The 18540-nt window shown below is 53.3% G+C and overlaps 1 protein-coding gene across 17 annotated transcripts in view; it reads right to left on the reverse strand.

Annotated features, from left to right (window-relative positions):
- LOC108961955 (runt-related transcription factor 1-like) overlaps positions 1 to 18540 on the reverse strand; it is a 143296-nt gene that overhangs the window by 122106 nt on the left and 2650 nt on the right. The gene's annotated exons all lie outside the window — the stretch shown is intronic.

The following is an 18540-nucleotide window of genomic DNA, read 5'->3' on the forward strand; positions in this document are numbered from 1 at the left end:
AGCCAAAAATTGTCATGCAGGGCATCCAGGAGACCTCAGAGCCCACCCAGTGCCACCCCTGCCATGGCAGGGACACCTCCCACTGTGCCAGGCTGCTCCAGCCCCAGTGTCCAACCTGGCCTTGGGCACTGCCAGGGATCCAGGGATGGAATTCCATCCCAGCCCTGCCCACCCTGCCAGGGAACAATTCCTCATTGCCAAGATCCCAGCCAGCCCTGCCCTCTGGCACTGGGAGCCATTCCCCTTTGTCACTGCAGTTCCTGGGGATGCAGAATCTCTAAAACCACCCAGGGATTCTTTTCTGCCCACAGGACCCCTTGGGATGAGCTCTGGAATCAGAGAAACCCAAAAAGGAGTTGGCCCAAATCAGTTGCCTCAACTCTTTCCTGCTTGTTTCATTTTGCAGGTGAAGCTGAGATTTTGCAATGTCTCATTTTTGTAGAAATCAAAGCAATCCAAAAGTTTCCTCTCCCCTTTGCCCACCCAAATTTCCCTCCCTATTTTTAGTAAAATCTTTTCTATTTTCTTCAGCTTTAAGAGCATCCTCCTGCAGCTCCTTTAAGACCATTGCCTTTGTTGAAGGAAAACCAAATGCTGCATGATCTGCATGCAGATCAAACTGATACCAGCAAGGAAGGGAAATTTCCCCAGTCTGAGATGAGGACTTTGATCTCCCATCAGAAATCCCATCTGGAAAAGATTCTTTTGTTGTTCTCTGAGGAGATGGGTTTTACATTTTGTTTGTTCCATCTGTTTACAAGGCAGGATTTCTCCCAAGCCCTCAGCTTCTCAAAAGCCACTGGTGAAGCTGCAGATGGAAGTTGGATTTTTCTGCTGAGGAACAAGTTCAAATCCAGATATTATTAAGATTTAATTTTCTTTTTCAGGCAGCCATCCTTCAAAATAAAATCAGTTGTCTCCTGCTGGTAAAAAAGCAACATCCAAGTGCATCAGATGGGCTTTAGGAGGATCACAAAGAGCACAAAATCTGCTGTGTTCAGGATTGCAGCATCACCTGGGTGTTAATTTATGGTCAGAGGTGACTCAAGGGCACAGGGAGGGACAGGAGGGTCTCCAATCTCTGGGGGTGGCATTAAAACAAACACCCCAAAGCTGCCCCAGAGCGAGCCAAGCCTGGGGGGACACTGCAGCTTTTGGCTCTGAAATGGGGTTCAGGCAGCCACAGCTCCTCAATTTCAGCAGGAAATCCATGGATTTCAGGACCTCTCCTGAGTGCTGGAATCCCAGGAGCAGAATTCCAATAGGGAATCCCATGCAGGGCATGGAAAGGGCCTTGTGCAGTCCTGCCCAGGAGCCCTGGCTGTGCTCTGCCACGGGTCCCTCTGTCACCCCCTCTTCGAGGGCTCTGCTCAGCTGCACCCCGGAATCCCAGAATTCCAGAGTTCCAGAGTTCAAGAATTCCAGAACACCAGAATCCTGGAATGCCAGAACATCAGAATCCCAGAATTCCAGGATTCTGGAATCCCAGAATCCCAGAACCCTGGAATCCCAGAATGCTGGAATCTTGGAATCCCAGAATCTCAGAATCCCGGAATTCCTGAATTCTGGAATCCTGGAATCTCGGAATCTCAGAATCCTGGAATTCTAGAATTCCAGAATCCTGGAATATCAGAATTCCAGAATATTGGAATCCCAGAATCCTGGAGTCTCAGAATCCCAGAACCCTAGAATCCCAGAATCTCAGAATTCCAGAATCCTGGAATCTCGGAATCCCAGTATCTCAGAATATCAGAATCTCTGAATCCTGGAATTCTAGAATCCTGGAATCTCAAAATTCCAGAACTCTGGAATCCCAGAATCTCAGAATCCCAGTATCCCAGAATTCTGTAGTCTCAGAATTCCAGAACCCCAAAACCCTTAAATCCAAGAATCCCAGAATCTCAGAATCCCAAGTCGGAATCCCAGAACTCCAGAACTCCAGAATCCCAGAATTCTAGATCCTAACCTTGGTGGGAAGCCAGCCAGTGGAACACCCGTTCATCACCACTGGCCACCCTCCTTCACTGACTCCAGTTCTGGTTCTGTTCCCCCTGCAGCCGCTCCAGAAAACGAATCCCAAACCTCCATGAACTGGAATAGTTTATAAAAACATCGGTGCTGTCGGCCAGGGATGGAAACTGAGCCCCTCCTTAGAGTGACCCTGCTGCTCACCTCCCTCTTCCAGGAGGAAAGGACTCAAACCTCCGTCTGCATTCCCAAAGCTGGATTTTAAACTAAACCACTCCCTGACCCTCCCCTACACAGCCTGAGCTGCCCCTGAGTGAGGGGGAATCTCAGAATTCCAGAATCCTGGAATCCCAGAATCCTGGAACCTCGGAATCCCAGAACACCAGAATCCCACAATTCTGGAATCCCAGAATCCTGGAATCTTGGAATCCCAGAATCTTTGAATTCTAGAATATTGGAATCCTGGAATCTTGGAATCCCAGAGTTCTAGAATCCTGGAATCCCAGAATCCTGGAACCTCGGAATCCCAAACACCAGAATCCCACAATTCTGGAATCCCAGAATTCTGGAATCCTGGAATTCCAGAATCTTGGAATCCCAGAATATCAGAATTCTGGAATCTTGGAATCCCACAATTCCAGAATCCCAGAGTTCTGGAATCCTGGAATCCCAGAATTGCGGAATCCTGGAATCCTGGACTCTCAGAATCCCAGATTTCCACAATCCCAGGATCCTGGAATCTCAGACTCCCAGTACCTCAAATCCCAGTACTGCACAATGCACCCCAGAAGGAAAAGCATCAGTGCACAAAAGCTGCATCCTGACTGAAAATCAAATAAGGAACCGAAATCTCTGTAAGAACATCCACAAAAATCCTGGAAGTCCCAGACCTGCCCCATCCATTTCCTGTGACCTTCACCTCTGGGGTCCCTAAAGCAACGCCAGCAGCCCCAGAGACCCCCTTTATTCATCTCCTCATCCCATTAAGTCCTTCTTAAGTGACGGTTCAGGCAACCAATCAATTTTCTGTCTTGGTACCTGCATTCCCAGTCCCTGAACTGGCTCCTAAAGATTCCCTTTCTGCCATCAGCCTGGTTAAGGGCCTGCCCTCTACTGAGGGATGTTATCACAGTGAATCAGAGATGGACACACACGACAGCAGGATGTGCTGACAACCCCAGGCCCCACCCTCCCAGTTCTTTTTAATAAAAAGTGGAGAAAATTGCATTTTTATGGCCCAGTTTCAGTACCAAGAGGCAAACCCAGCTCCCAGTAAAGTTTGCATTTCCAGCTGCTGGATCAAGGGCCTCAATAATATTTTATTTTGTGGCTATCTGCTTTCCTTCAGTTTTCACATTTCCCAAAATTAAACTGGAATGGGTTGGAATTGAACCCATTAAAAAAAAAAAAAAAAACAACCAATTCTTTCCTGCTTTCCAAATAAAGAGGGCTCAGGATCGGTAGCTTGGCATGGGGAACTGAAGTGGTTGAAGTTAATCTGGTGAAAATCTGCTGCAAATAAACGGGAGTTGCTTCCCGACTGGGAATATCTGTGAAAAGATTTCCAGGCAGAACTACTTCAACACAAATAACCTGAAGACTTTTGGGTCCGCACAGTTTTCAAGGCAAACAGGATCCCCCAAATCACTAAAAAGCAGCTCAAAACAACACAAAACCAGGGAAGCTGCTGCCCAGTCCTCCCAGCGCTTCTCCCACGAGCGATTACTTTCCATTTCTGCTTTTTATGGTGTGAGAAAACGCATTTCAAACATGAAAACAGTTATTAATCGCAGCCAGCCCCTGCAGGGCCAGAATTATGGTGCAATAATTCACACCTCTCCCGCAGTCACGAGCTCTCCCGTCCCCTTCCCTCCCGCCTAACACCCCATTATTGAACCATCATCTTTCGTGCCTCGTCTTGTTTTATTGCCCCGAAATCGCCGCGTTCTCCGGGCGCTCAGCAGCTGTAATTAACAGCCCTAATTAACCCGTGCAGATGTTGCGCAACCTTTAACGATTTAACCCAAGCGCGCTCTGGGAGGAGGGACGGGGGCGAAAAAACCGACCGAGGTGAGCGGGTCTCCCCTTCGCGGGGTGCTCGGGCGGCTTTCCCGGCTCTTTCCCGGCTCTTTCCCGGCTCTTTCCCGGCTCTTTCCCCAGCTGTTTCCCCAGCTGTTTCCCCAGATGTTCGCCGGCCCAGCTGTGCCCGCGGGGTGCAGTTACGCGCTGTGGCCGCTGGGTGGCGCTGGCGTTCCGGGCACCGCAGGCCCCGCGGAATCCCCGGACCCTCCTGAGCCCCCCAAAAACCCTCCTGGGCACCCCGGACCCTCCTGAGCCCCCTCGGCCCCTCCTGGGCACCCCGGACCCTCCTGAGCCCCCCCAAAAATATTCCTGAGCACCCCCGGACCCTCCTGAGCCCCCCCGGATCCTCCTGAGCACCCCGGACCCTCCTGAGCACCCCGGACCCTCCTGAGCCCTTAAAAACCCTCCTGACCCCCCCCCCCCGGACTCTTCTGAGCCCCCCCGGATCCTCCTGAGCCCCCTAAAAACCCTCCTGAGCCATCCCGGACCCTCCTGAGCACCCCCGGACCCTCCTGAGCCCCCCAAAAACCCTCCTGAGCCACCCCGGACCCTCCTGAGACCCCCTCTGAGCCCCCCAGGACCGTCCTGAGCCCCACGGACCTCTCTGAACCCCCCATGATCCCCATGAGCGCCCCCGGACACCTCCGAGCCCCCCATGATACCCCTGAGCCCCCCCTGAGACTCTCCGGATCCTCCTGAGCCATCCTGGACACTCCCAAGCCCCCTTGAGTCCCCCGAAACCCCTGAACACCCCGGACCCCCCTGAGCTCCCCAAAAACCCCCTGAGCCCCCCAAAACCCCGAGCTGCGGCTTCTCCAAGCCCTCACAGCGCTCTGGGAATGGCTCCTGCTGGTTCCCAACCAGGAACTGCCCAAAAATGCATCCCTGCAGCTCAGGGCACTGTGGGGGTCCAAGAGAGGGACCCACAGGAGGGAGCACGGAATCCTGGAATGTCCTGAGTGGGAATGAACCCCCAGGGATCCCCCAGTGCCACCCCTGCCCTGCCCAGACCCCACCAAGCCCAGCCTGGGCATCCCTGGCAGCGCTGGCCAAAGGCTCCTGGAGCTCTGGCAGCCTCGGGGCCGTGCCCATTCCCTGGGCAGCCTGGGCAGTGCCAGCACCCTCTGGGGAAGAACCTTGCCCTAAAATCCAACCCAAACCCCTCCTGGGCCAGCCCCAGCTGCTCCCTGGGTGCTGTCCCTGTCCCAGAGCACAGATCAGAGCTGTCCCTCTGAGGAGCTGCAATCCCACTCAGTCTTCCCTCAGTCTCCTTTCTCCAGCTGGACAATCCAAATCCCCTCAACCTCTCCAGGATGGCCCCTCCAGGCCCTTCCTCATCCTCACACACCCAGGTGGATCCACCCAGACCTGGAGCCATCCCTGCTCAGCAGGCCCTGCCTGGGGAAGGGGGACAAACCAACACCTGCCAGCCACAGGAGCCTTTCCCGTCCTTTCCTGGGCGTGCCACAGAGCAGAGTTTGGCTCCAAAGCTGTCACTGACAGCCCAGGACAAAATGCAGAGTAACCTGATCCACTGAATGGTGTCATGCTCAGGGCAGGGGGTGGAAAGAGGAGATTTAAGGTCCCTTCCAGCCCAAACCATTCTGTGATTGTGACAACTTCCTTCACACCTCACGAGATGAGGGGTCAAGGCCTCTGTCAAAAGCACAGCACAGCTCCCGAGCCCTCACAGGACACTGGAAAGCTGCCTCAAAGAGAGAGAATGTAGAAATCTCTGGGACATAGAAACAGAAAGTCCTGGGATGGTAATTCCACGTGATGCTGTTTTGGAAGGGGCACAATGTAAGGCACACCTCGTGGAATCACAAAATCCCAGACTGGTTTGGGTTGGGAAGGACCTTAAAGCCCACCCAGTGCCAGCCCTGCCATGGCAGGGACACCTCCCACTGTGCCAGGCTGCTCCAGCCCCAGTGTCCAACCTGGCCTTGGGCACTGCCAGGGATCCAGGGGCAGCCACAACTTCTCTTGGAAAAATGAAAGGATCCCTCCAAAAATGTTGTTCTCCTGCCAGCCCTAGGAAGCCATAAATCAGCAATTTTCAGTGGGTGATTCATAAACCCCAGGTCAGATTTTTCCTTGAGGCCACAGCAAAAACCCCCTCCCTATTTCAATATAACAAACCAACCAACCACACCACGCTGGCTAAAAGGAAACCCCCACAAGGTCTTTATATCCTGACCAGAAAATGCCTCGTTAAAAGCTCCAAGCCCACAGCAGGTGAGAGACCCCGGAGCACCGGGAGGGAGCACAGGGAGGTGTGGATGTGCCTGAGCCCTGCTGAGGTTCTGGAGCACGGGGAGAGCTCCCCGTGTTAAAAACACAGGTTAGAAACTGCTGTAAAGCAGCTGATAGATCGTTAAGCACGTACTGTTAGTTTGGTTGTTATATTGTAAAAGGGGTTAAAAGGGAAGTTATAAGAAATCTGGAACTCGAGGTACCATAACACACCTCAGTGAAGAGCACCACGAGCCTGTCATGGCAAATCAAGGCCTAAAACCTTCATGCAAATGAAGGATCCAAACAGAAACCGATCCAAAGGGACAAAACACAGGATAAAAAGGAGTTCCTGACCCCGGGAAGCTGTGCCACTCCACCTGGGCCATCGGGGCCGTCGCTGCTGAGCAGCCCCAGCGCCGGCGCTGCAGCATCCTCGAGGGAACGGGAACGAGAACACTCCTGCTCGGCCCCGGCCCCCTCGCTTTGGGCCTTTCTTTTTATTAGAATAAATGCTGAAATCACTTTCAGAACCGGGAGCCTGCTCTTGTTTTTAACACCCGCAGGTCACACGCTGCTGCTGCTGCTGCGGCTGCGGCTCCCAGCCCGGATCCCGGCGCGATCCCGCGGTCCCGGCAGCGGCAGGGCGGGAGTCAGGCCATGGAGCGGGGCGGGGAGCAGGTACACCTCGGAACGGGTCTGACTGCTGCCTTCATCCTCCTCTCATTCCCTTCATCCTCCTCTCACTGCCGCCTTCATCCTCCTCTCATTCCTACCTTCATTCTTCTCCGATTCCCCTCATCTTCCTCTCATTGCTGCCTTCATCCTCCCCTCATTCCTTCCATCCTTCCCTCATTTCTTCCATCCTCCCCTCATTCTTTCAATCCTTCTCTCATTCCCTTCATCCTCCCCTCATTCCCACCTTCATCCTTCTCTCATTCCCACCTTCATCCTTCTCTCATTCCCACCTTCATCCCCCTCTCATTCCCCCCTCCCTTCCTGCCCTCCCTCACCTCCCTGCCTCCCAAACCACCCCCTGTCCCAGACATCTCTTCCAGGTGATTTTTGCGCAGCCAGGACGGGGAGAGGCGGCGCGGGCAGTCCCAAGCGCTGAACCCTTCATTATCCACCATTTCTATCCCATAAAATCCCGCACCCCATCCCGGCACGGCCGCAGCAGTTGCGAAATCGCCGCTGCCGCCGCTGCCAGGCTTTTCTCTGGCCACTTGCACAAATTTCTGTCACTCACACGCAGCAAAGCCCAAAAGCGGCTCCGCAGATGCGGCCTGGGGCGGGCACGGGCTGGCTGAGAGCTGGGAGCAGCCCGGGGGTGGCACCCTGGGGGCACACGACAGGAGAGCCGGCTCCTGAATTGCCCTAAAGGCTTCTCTGAGACCGGCATTTGTCCCTCTCCCCCTTTCCCTATCTAATAAATCTAATAAAATATAAAATGTAATTTAAACATATGTATAATATACAACATATATTAAAATATTATATATTATAATTGTATAAAATATTATAGATATAAAATCTGTAAATCTAATCTGCATTCGATTTGCTAATCTTTCTTTCCAAAGGGAAGCATTTTTCTGGTGTCACTTTGCCTTCTTCCCTCGGAGTGTGAGGCAAGGAACGCTCTTGACTGGGCTTGTTCATTCACAGAGGTGTCTTGCCCAATCGAGGAAATGACCTGTGAGCACAGAAATACTCCGTGTACTTTTGAGCTCGGCAGAAAGATGCCAAAAGCTGCCCGGAAAAAATATTCCAGTTTGGTCTTTTCTCCTCCCCTGCTTTTGCCATCACCTCACTCCTGTCTCTGCCTCTCTTCCCGCTCCTTCTCCTGCCCCAGCAGCTCCAGGTGGAGCGGCGGGAAGCACAAGAAAATCGGGAAATGATGTGGAATGACTCGGACCTCCTCTCCCTCAGAAGCCAGGCATCCAAAATGACTCAATCGCCCTCTCCCTGTCTCCCTGGGGACGCAGCAAATCCCAGCGCAGTGCTCGAGGTGTGGCACTGCCGGCAGCTGAAGCAATTAGTCATTAGCATAAATAAGGGGGACTTTCCAAAAGTCCATCCCGGGCAGGGCAGCGGCCGCACAAGGCTGGCATTCTCGGAGCTGGAAAATTACCGAGCCAACTGTAAAATTCCACCCTCGGCTCCTTTTTTGCCCCCGCGGGCTGGGTCCCCTGGCGGTGCCAGGCACCGGGGGCACAGCGCGGAGCCACCCCCGGGGCGCTGCGGGCTCCGCTCTGTCCCCCGCGGGGAAGGTTTGCCAAGGGTTTCTCCTTTCCAGGGGAATTTACGGGAGAGGAGCTCCATCCCTGCTGTCCCCGAAGCCCCTTTTGGGGCTGCTGACAGGTGACAGGAGCCCTTCTGGCTGGCGGGGACGGTGACAAAAGCGAGGTGGGAGAGGCTCCCAAATCCCCGGCTATTCCCTGGGAAAGGGATCTTTGGCAGCCACCTCCCAGCCTCAGTGTTTGCTTTCGTTTTATCTCACTGTTCCTGGAGTTTTGAGAAGGCTGGAGGGGTTTTGGAGTCTCTAAAAACCCTTTGGGATGGGGGATGAGGGAGTTTCTCCACACTGAGGCATCACCTCCTGAGATTAAGCGACCAAACATCAGCCTCGAGCACAAACCTTCCAAACGAGGTGGCTGAGGCTGTTCCAGCTGTGCTGGTGAAGATTTTTTTTGTTTGCCAGCATTTCTTTAGAAAGAGCTGCCAGGGAAAGAGGAAAACCAAAGTGCATCCCAATGGGTGTTTTTTAAAAAAAATCTTTCAGTCTCCTCACATCAGTGACAAGAAAGTTGGTGCTGCAGCGACAGCAAGATATTTGGAGATGATGAGGGCAGCAGGAGAAAGCAACTGGGGATATTTTGGGGATGTTTATATAGATGACGTTTATCCCTCAAGTTTAATGCTGCCTGAAGGAGCTGCTCAGAGCTTTGCTCCCCATTCCGTGGGGTGCCCTAAAATCCCCCTGTGAGCGCCAGCAGGAGGAAGTGCAGCCGGTGCGAGGAGCGGGATTTCACAATCGCAGAGCAGCTGCTGCCCCAGCAGGTCCGTACACAAACTAAAAACTGCTCGGTGAAACATAAACCATCGCTCTCCTCCTCCCGGGCTGGCGGGATGGGCCCTGCTGGGCACGGGAGCGCTGACAGCCCGGCTCGGAAAGGCGAGTTTAGCCAATTAAGGCTGCATTGTTCTTTGTCTCGCAGGTGTGAGTCAGCCCCAGAGCTGCAGGGATTTGTTCAAGAGGGAGACTCCGTCGCACCCCCATCCTCCTCTTCCCTCCCTCCTTCCCCGCTCCGGCGAGGAATGACAAAAAGGATTAAAGAATTCAGCCTTGACCTTGCCCTGCTGCGGCTGCCGGAGGAGCCGCCAGACTCGGTGTCGCTGCCGTGTCCCGCCCTATCTGAGTTTGTCCCGAAGCCCAGACGGACAGCGGGACTGCGGGGACACGGCACAGGCATGGCGGGGACAGCTGATGCCACCCCTGTGCCCTCCCGGCAGGTGACATCCGCGCCCCAGTGAGGGAGGGCACAGGGTCCTTGGTGACCTGCACGGGGACAAGGGGATGGCACCTCCTGGAGAGGTCACTGCTGTCCCTTGTTGTCCCCATAAATCCACAGGGAGAAATGCAATCTCTGCGATCTGAGGGGGAATCACCCGTGGGAGGTGCCCCAGGTGCCAAACCCTGCCAGGTGACACCTCCTGTGTCACCTCTGCCCTCCTGTGCCTTCAGCTGCTCCAGGGGTCCAGGGGGATTCGGGATCCCCTTGGATCTGCAGAGGAATCACTTGTGGGAGCTCCCCAGGTGCCAAACCCTGCCAGGTGACATTTCCTGTGCCACCTCTGCCTTCCTGTGTCTTCAGCTGCCAAACCCTGCCAGGTGACACCTCCTGTGCCACCCGTGCCTTCAGCTGCTCCAGGGGGATTTGGGATCCCCCCCGGATCTGCAGGGGAATCACCTGTGGGAGCTCCCCAGGTGCCAAACCCTGCCAGGTGACACCTCCTGTGCCCCCAGGTGCCAAACCCTGCCAGGTGACATCTCCTGTGCCACCTCTGCCTTCCTGTGCCTTCAGCTGCTCCAGGGGGATTCGGGATCCCCTTGAATCTGCAGGGGAATCACCTGTGGGAGCTCCCCAGGTGCCAAACCCTGCCAGGTGACATCTGTGCCACCTGTGCCTTCCTGTGCCTTCAGCTGCCAAACCCTGCCAGGTGACACCTCCTGTGCCACCTGTGCCTTCAGCTACCAAAGCCTGCCAGGTGACACCTCCTTTGCCTCCTGTGCCCCCAGGTGCCAAACCCTGCCAGGTGACACCTCCTGTGCCACCTGTGACCTCTGCAGCCTTCAGCTGCCAAACCCTGCCAGGTGACACCTCCTGTGCCCTCCTGTGCCCTCCAGCTGCCCCAGGTGCCCCTGGCTGCTGTCCCTGAGCCGCTCCAGCCCCGGGAATGGCTCACAGCTGGTGAATTCCTGCTGCCCCCCAGGAACTGCTGCAATCCTGGCTGGAGCTGGAGCAGGGCTCGGCTTCAGCTGAGTCACAGCACGTGGGCATGGCCTGGTGTCACCCCAGGCGGGCAGAGTTCACCCACGGGCACAGCTGGGGGCGATTGATCAGCTTTGTGCTGCTTCATTCCTGTGCCAGGCTCAGGTGGGGGCAGCGCTCAGGGAAGGGAAATCCTGGGATTTATTGGTCTCCTTGAGCCAGGTCTCATAAGCTCTTGGAGATTTCTATCACACCCAAGATAGCTCAGCTACCTCAGAAGGCATAAAATCAGCAGGATGGCTTCTGGGGCAGTGTTGGAAACAGAAAAGTTTTAATAAGAGGCAAAATAACAAAACTCTTAACAGAGAACTCCAACTGAGCGAGGTGCAAGAGGTTCTTGTCCCTGGTAAAACACCTCACAAAAACAATTAGTTTTTTGTTCTCTTCCTTTTCTAGTAAATTGTCCAGGTTGGGACATTTTGGCTCTTGCCCAATTGGCCATCCTTGAGTTTGAGGTGAAGTCCCCCAGGCCCTGCAAGGTCTCTTGACTAACTGAGGAGAGAAACTTCTGGGCTTTTTTCCTTTTTAAGGACACAAAGGAGAGTTTTGTCACTCAGTCAACAGAGGGCACATTCCTATAATGGTGCCCCGGGAGCACAGCCTGAACAGGAGCTGTTAATGGTGAATAAAGTGAAATAAAGCTGTCTCTGCTGGCCCAGCCCACCTGAGAGCTGCACTCCGGAGGTGCCGACCTCGGAGCTGCCTGTCTAGACTGCAGCCTTTGCTGCCAGCAGGGCAGAGCAGACACTTGTGGGGTTCAAGTTGTTTCACCCTAAGGGAGACATCCCAGCCGAGCCAGGAGGGTGAATCACAGCCTGGGAACAGCTGGTTTTCTCCTCGATGGCAGAGATACCCTGGGATGACTGTGTCAGACACAGACACACAGTGCACAGATGGCTGCAGCTCAGTGAAACGAAATCCCAGCCTGGACAGACCTCAGAAGTTTCTCTTTCATGGGGTCAAGCAGGACTAAAGGAAATGGAGAGATATTCCCTGAGCCAGCACCTGGAAGTGCCACTGAGTCACTGCTTGCAGACATGTGGTTAAATCATGGAATCCTGGAATGTCCTGAGTGGGAAGGACCCACAGGATCATCAATTCAATCCCAGCTCTGCCCAGACCCCCCCAAGCCCAGCCTGGGCATCCCTGGCAGCGCTGGCCAAAGGCTCCTGGAGCTCTGGCAGCCTCGGGGCCGTGCCCATTCCCTGGGCAGCCTGGGCAGTGCCAGCACCCTCTGGGGAAGAACCTTGCCCTGAAATCCAACCTAAATCCCTCCTGGGCCAGCTCCAGCTGCTCCCTGGGTGCTGTCCCTGTCCCAGAGCACAGATCAGAGCTGTCCCTTGAGACAAACTGCAGTCCCAGTGAGGTCTGACCTCAGGCCCCACTGCTCCAGCTGGACAACCCAAATTCACACAACCTCTCCTCATGTGGCACCTCCAGACCCTTCCCCACCCTCATGTCCCTCCTTTGGACACTCTGAGAGCTTTAAATCCTTCTCATTTTGTGGTGCCAAAGCTGCAGCTGCCTCTCCTGGGCAAAGCTTCCACAGCCATGGGCTGGACCTGACCCTGCTGCTCCTGTGGGGGTGCCCTGATCCTCTGGAGCTCAGCCCCAAACCTTAAAACTCATCTCATCCCACCCCTGCCATGGCAGGGACACCTCCCACTGTCCCAGGCTGCTCCAGCCCCAGTGTCCAGCCTGGCCTTGGGCACTGCCAGGGATCCAGGGGCAGCCCCAGCTGCTCTGGGCTGTCCCAAGTTCCTGTCACAGCCAAACATTCCCAGCTCTGGGTCTGCATTTCAAACAAATCCGAAGCTGGAAGCCCCTTGGATGTGTTCTTCCCTCTGGAAAATGAAGGCCTTGAAGAAAAGAGTGGAATGAAGGAGTTTCTGCAGTTCACTGGGTGATAAATGGGTGAACACAACGTGGCCTCAGGGGTCTCACAGGTTGCTCCTGATGCTAAAAAACCTAATTACCCCATATCCAAGTCCTTTAGCCTAAAGATAAACAAAAAGTCCTCATCAATCTCTTCTTTCTCACTTTCAGTGCTCCCTCCTCTTTTCCAGCATGAAAGAAGTGGAAGAAAAACTTGCTCTCTGGAGCTTACAGTCATTTTATCCCCCACCAAACACTGACCTTGATGTGAACTAATTAGGATGGCAATAGATTATTAATAGGAGTGGGCAAGGTGAAGTTTTGTCAGTACAAAAGAGGCCTTTGAAGATGACAGCCATTTCCACTTTCATGATGCCCTCCCAAGTGCTCAGAAGAAAGCCTAGAAAGTAATAAAGGAGAATTCATCCAGGGGCACCGAGTCACCCCCCAAACCCTTGTTCAGGATGGCAGACAAAAATCTGCTTGGATTCTTTCAAATCCCATCACAGATCAGGATTAAAAACAGCTCCTGGTAATGAGCAGAACTCTGATGATCTAAAGACACCCTGGCTCATTAGACTGAGGAAATAAGGGACATTTCAAATGCAACCTTCATTCTTGAACAGCTGAGGTCACCTTGAGAGAAATGCTGCTGAATGAAAGCTCTCTCCAGAGTGCAGCTTTGATTTGCAAGGGAGGTGAGGTCTTCTCCAGGTGAACATCTGTTTGTACAGCCAGCCTGACTGAGAACCACGCACAGGTTGGGTTTGAAAAGGCAACTGAGGAACTGCTTCTGGTCCTGAACAAAACCAGACTTGCTGGAAGCTCTCCTAAGGGATTTGCTCCCCTAAATATCTCAGGCTGATTTGAGATCTGCAGAACCCAGATGGGAAATGAGTCAAGCCCAGAAGTTTGTGCTGACAGCCCCAGCTCAGAGCCTTGCCAGGGGCACTGAGGGCAGAAATCCATTTAAAATCACAAAGAGATGCTTTGCTTCCTCTCCAAAATCCCCACCCAACCCATGGCCACGGGAGGTGACAGCAGGACCTGTCCCCTGAGGGACCCTGGAGCTGAGGGCTGGAGGGGCCCAGCCCAGGGGGGAAGGATGGGAGGAAGGCCAGGACTCATCTCCAGGCTCCCAGCTGTGGGATGAGGGACCAGACCCACACTGGGACCAGCACAGCTGGAACATCTGCTCTGCTGGACTAAAGGAAATCTCCTTCTGGATTTCATGGAATGATGGAATGTCCTGAGTGGGAAGGACCCACCAGGATCATCAATCCCACCCTGCCCTGCCCAGACCCCCCCAAACCCAGCCTGGGCATCCCTGGCAGCGCTGGCCAAAGGCTCCTGGAGCTCTGGCAGCCTCGGGGCCGTGCCCATTCCCTGGGCAGCCTGGGCAGTGCCAGCACCCTCTGGGGAAGGACCTTGCCCTGAAATCCAACCCAAACCCCTCCTGGGCCAGTTCCAGCCCCTCCCTGGTGCTGTCCCTGCTCAAAACAAGCTGGAGGAGAAGGGACCAGGGGCTTTGAGGGTCCAAGTGCTTCTCTCTGGTGTTTTTGAAGGTGAAAAGGAGAGGAAAATCAAATCAACCCACAGAGAATCCCTTCAGTGTCCTTCCAAAGCAAGGTGCCAAAGGTGACAGCCTTGAAGACGGAGGCAGAGGGCTGGGAATGCTCAGGGATCAGCCAGGAATGCTCTGGACACAGACTCTGCCCCAGGCTGCCCCAAAAAGGGGATTCACCTGCCAGTGATGCTGGGAGGAGACCTGGGGGCAGCTGCTGATGTCCCAAGTACTGGACACGTCCCTGCTCCTTCTCCTGGAGCATTTCTCCTGAAAATGTGGGACAACCAGACAGAGTCCCCAAATCCCTGGGGCTGGCAAAGCCCTCCCAGCCCAGGCAGTGCCAGCTGTGCCCCATGGCCACCCTGTGCCCCAGCCCAGAGCACTCAGTGCCACCTCCAGGGGACACCTGCAGGGATGGGCACTGCAGAGCTCCATGGGCAGCCCCTGCCAAGGCCTGAGCCCCCTTTCCATGGACAAATTCCTGCTGCTGGCCAAGCTGAGCCTGCCCTGGCCCAGCCTGAGGCCGTTCCCTCTGCTCCTGTCCCTGTGCCCTGGCAGCAGAGCCCGACCCCCCCGGCTGTCCCCTCCTGGCAGGGACTTGTGCAGAGCCACAAGGGCCCCCTGAGCCTCCTTTGCTCCAGGCTCAGCCCCTTCCCAGCTCCCTCAGGAATTCTCCAGCCCCTTCCCAGCTCCCTTCCCTGCCCTGGACACGCTCCAGCCCCTCCAGGGCTCTCCTGCAGGAGCAGAACTGGACCCAGCCCTGAGGGACCCCGGCACAGAGGGACAATCCCTGCCCTGCTCCCCAAAATGTTGTGTCCTTCCACCCCTCTCCTGACTGCAGGTTTGTGTGCAGGGAGGTGTGAGCAGCAAGGGTGGAGTGAGGAATAACAGTGTGGAAGGAAAGTTGTAATCCTGTAGAGAACAGAGGTGTCAACACATGTCAGATGTTGCAAAATGTCCTGGAGTGGAAGAAATTCAGTAATTCCCTGTAGGAACCAACAAAGTGCTGTTGTTTTGCCAGGCTGAGGAAGATTTCTTTTATGGAACAGGAAATGCTGGATGTTTTATATAAATAGGAGTTTCACTTTCTGTATGAAACAACTTCAAAATTGACCTTTAGATCCCAAAACCTGACCTTTAGCTCCCAAAAACTTCTGGGTTTAAAAAGCCCAGCTTGCTCAAATCTCTTTTTAAAAACAACCCCACGACCAGCCTGTCTGCTCTGAAATATCCTGTAAAATTCTGGGTCTCCCTCAGCAATTCTGAGCCTCTGAAACATCAAAAAGTTTTTAGAAAAAGTCAGCTGAGCCCATCTGAACTGCCCCAAATGTGCTGAGCAGAGCAGTTTTGGGCAGCTGTGGCAAGGAGAGTCATCTCTTACCCTGAGCAAAAGGAACTTTTCCCATTTCAGAAACCATCTCAAAGCTAAACATCCTCTTGATATGGAAGCAAATATTATTTAAATAGGGGTAAGAGCAAACATTTTTTATGTTTAATGTAAAAACCCAACGCTATGGCACAAGACCAAGGTTACTGTTGTTTATACTGGGGACTTGCTCAGGATGGAAAAACTTCAAAAACTGAATTATGACTATTGAATTTAATTTTTTTTTATATCTGCATTTCCAAAATTAAAAAGAAAACATTTGGAAACAATTAGTTTGAATTCGCCCACAATTCTACATTTGCTGGTGTTGTTTTGCTGTTGTTGATATTTTGAGGCCGCCAGTGAAACAAAACAACACCAAAAAAACCCCAAAAAACCCCCTTTGTTTACTTGTGCAGCTCTTTCATCTGGTTCAATTAAGATGCTGCATTACTCATTTTTTCCCCACTGTGATCCCAAAATGATTCTGGAGCTGCACTGGCACCTCCTGCCAGGGAATTAAATAGGAAAGGGCTCATCCCCCCATCCTCCAGTATGGGGATTCTGGAAGGAATTTGAGAAGGGACTTTGGAGTTATTTTAATGATATGATTTATTTTGTTTATCTTCTATATAGATAGGAAGGGTGAGTTTGGCTCACATGTTCACTGCATGGCTTAGAGGGTCATAAGACTTCTAGATCCAAGACTTTTTAAAGATTTCTTGATTAACAAAACACTGCTAGCAAGGACATTTATGGTTTTGACTCAATCTTTAAATATTTCATCTTATGGATTCATGCTACAGTGTGAGCTTTCTTAGCTAATCATGGTATTACAGTTCCCTTTCCTTTTTCCTTTCCTTTCCTTTCCTTTCCTTTCCTTTTCCTTTCCTTTCCTTTCCCTTCCCTTTTCCTTTCCTTTTTCCTTTCCTTTCCTTTCTTTCCTTTCCTTTCCTTTCCTTTCCTTTCCTTTCCTTTCCTTTCCTTTTCCTTTCCTTTCCTTTCCTTTCCTTTCCTTTTTCCTTTCCTTTCCTTTTTCCTTTCCTTTCCTTTCCTTTCCTTTCCTTTTCCTTTCCTTTCCTTTCCTTTCCTTTCCTTTCCTTTTCCTTTCCTTTTTCCTTTCCTTTTTTCCTTATTCCTTTCCTTTCCTTCCTTTCCTTTTCCTTTCCTTTCCTTTCCTTTCCTTTCCTTTCCTTTCCTTTCCTTTCCTTTCCTTCCTTTGGTTTCCTTTTCCTTTCCTTTTCCTTCCTTTCCTTTCCTTTCCTTTTCCTTTCCTTCCCTTCCCTTCCCTTCCCTTCCCTTCCCTTCCCTTCCCTTCCCTTCCCTTCCCTTCCCTTCCCTTCCCTTCCCTTCCCTTCCTTCCCTTCCCTTCCCTTCCCTTCCCTTCCCTTCCCTTCCCTTCCCTTCCCTTCCCTTCCCTTCCCTTCCCTTCCCTTCCCTTCCCTCTTTATTTTTGTTTACATTTTAAACTATTTTTATTTACTATAAATAAACGATTTTTGTTCACTTTTATCACTATTTTTCTATATCTTACACTCTAAACTTTCTTCTACTCATTGTGTCCCTGCTTCAAACTACAAACCCACATTCTCATTTCCAGCACCTGAGTCTGGAAGCCCTTTCTAAAGTCAGATCAAATCTTGTATTTAATTCTAACCTTCAGTTTCCAAGCTCTGAGAATTCCCTCCATTCCAATTCCAGCACTCCAGCAGCTCTTCCCATCCTCCCCCTCTCTCTGAGCCAGCCTGAGCCTCCAGATAAGCCCAGCCTGAGACACGAGGAGGCAAAGCCAGACAAACACCCAGGAAATGTTGGAAGGATTTGGGCCCCGAGGCAGAGGTGCTGTCTGTGGAGGCTGGAGGAGCCACTGGAGCTCCCCAGAGCCCAGCAGAGCTGGAGAGTGGCCACCCCTGGCCTGGGAGAGCTCTGCAGAGATAACATCGAGCTCCTGTCTGCCTTTCTCACCCCGGGCCTTTTCCTGCTGCTGCAGCACAGGCGTGCAGGGGCAGCAGGAGCTCTGCCATCTCTGCTCTCTCCTCACCCTGCTCAAACCTCGTTTTCCTGCTGGAGACCACCCCAGCAAGGGCACAGCCTCGGCTGGGACGGCATGGAGAGCAAAAAGTTCTGTTTTGGTGGAGTTTGGACCCTTTTCCACCTCACTGGGCATGAGCAGGGTGGAGGTGCCTCCCTCTCCTTTTTCCCTCTCTGCTTTTCTGCTCAAGAAGATGTTTTGGGGCAAAGAATGGAGGCTGCAGCAAGAATGAAAGTCAGAGAATCCCAGGATTACTGAGGCTGGGAAAGATCTCCAAAATCATCCAGTGCCAGCTGAGCCCAGTGCCCACCTTGTGCCCAGCCCAGAGCACTCAGTGCCACCTCCAGGGGACACCTGCAGGGATGGGCACTGCAGAGCTCCCTGGGCAGCCCCTGCCAAGGCCTGAGCCCCCTTTCCATGGGCAAATTCCTGCTGCTGGCCAAGCTGAGCCTGCCCTGGCCCAGCCTGAGGCCGTTCCCTCTGCTCCTGTCCCTGTGCCCTGGGAGCAGAGCCCGACCCCCCCGGCTGTCCCCTCCTGGCAGGGACTTGTGCAGAGCCACAAGGGCCCCCTGAGCCTCCTTTGCTCCAGGCTCAGCCCCTTCCCAGCTCCCTCAGGAATTCTCCAGCCTTTTCCCAGCTCCCTCAGCCCCATCCCAGCTCCCCCAGATGAACAGGTGAAATGGCAAACCTGCCCAGGACAGGTGTGCCCCCCCTGCCTCCCTCTGCCACCAGCTCAGCACCAGCAATGACAAACCAGAAAGGGCAGGAAAAAGTTCTCAACCATTCCAGCTTCCACAGGAGGCACACCTAAGACACAGGAGGCACATCTAAGACATCTGTGCTGCAGAACTGGAGGACAAAG

This window comes from Serinus canaria, chromosome 1, assembly GCF_022539315.1.
Source record: "Serinus canaria isolate serCan28SL12 chromosome 1, serCan2020, whole genome shotgun sequence".
NCBI classification, from domain to species: domain Eukaryota; kingdom Metazoa; phylum Chordata; class Aves; order Passeriformes; family Fringillidae; genus Serinus; species Serinus canaria.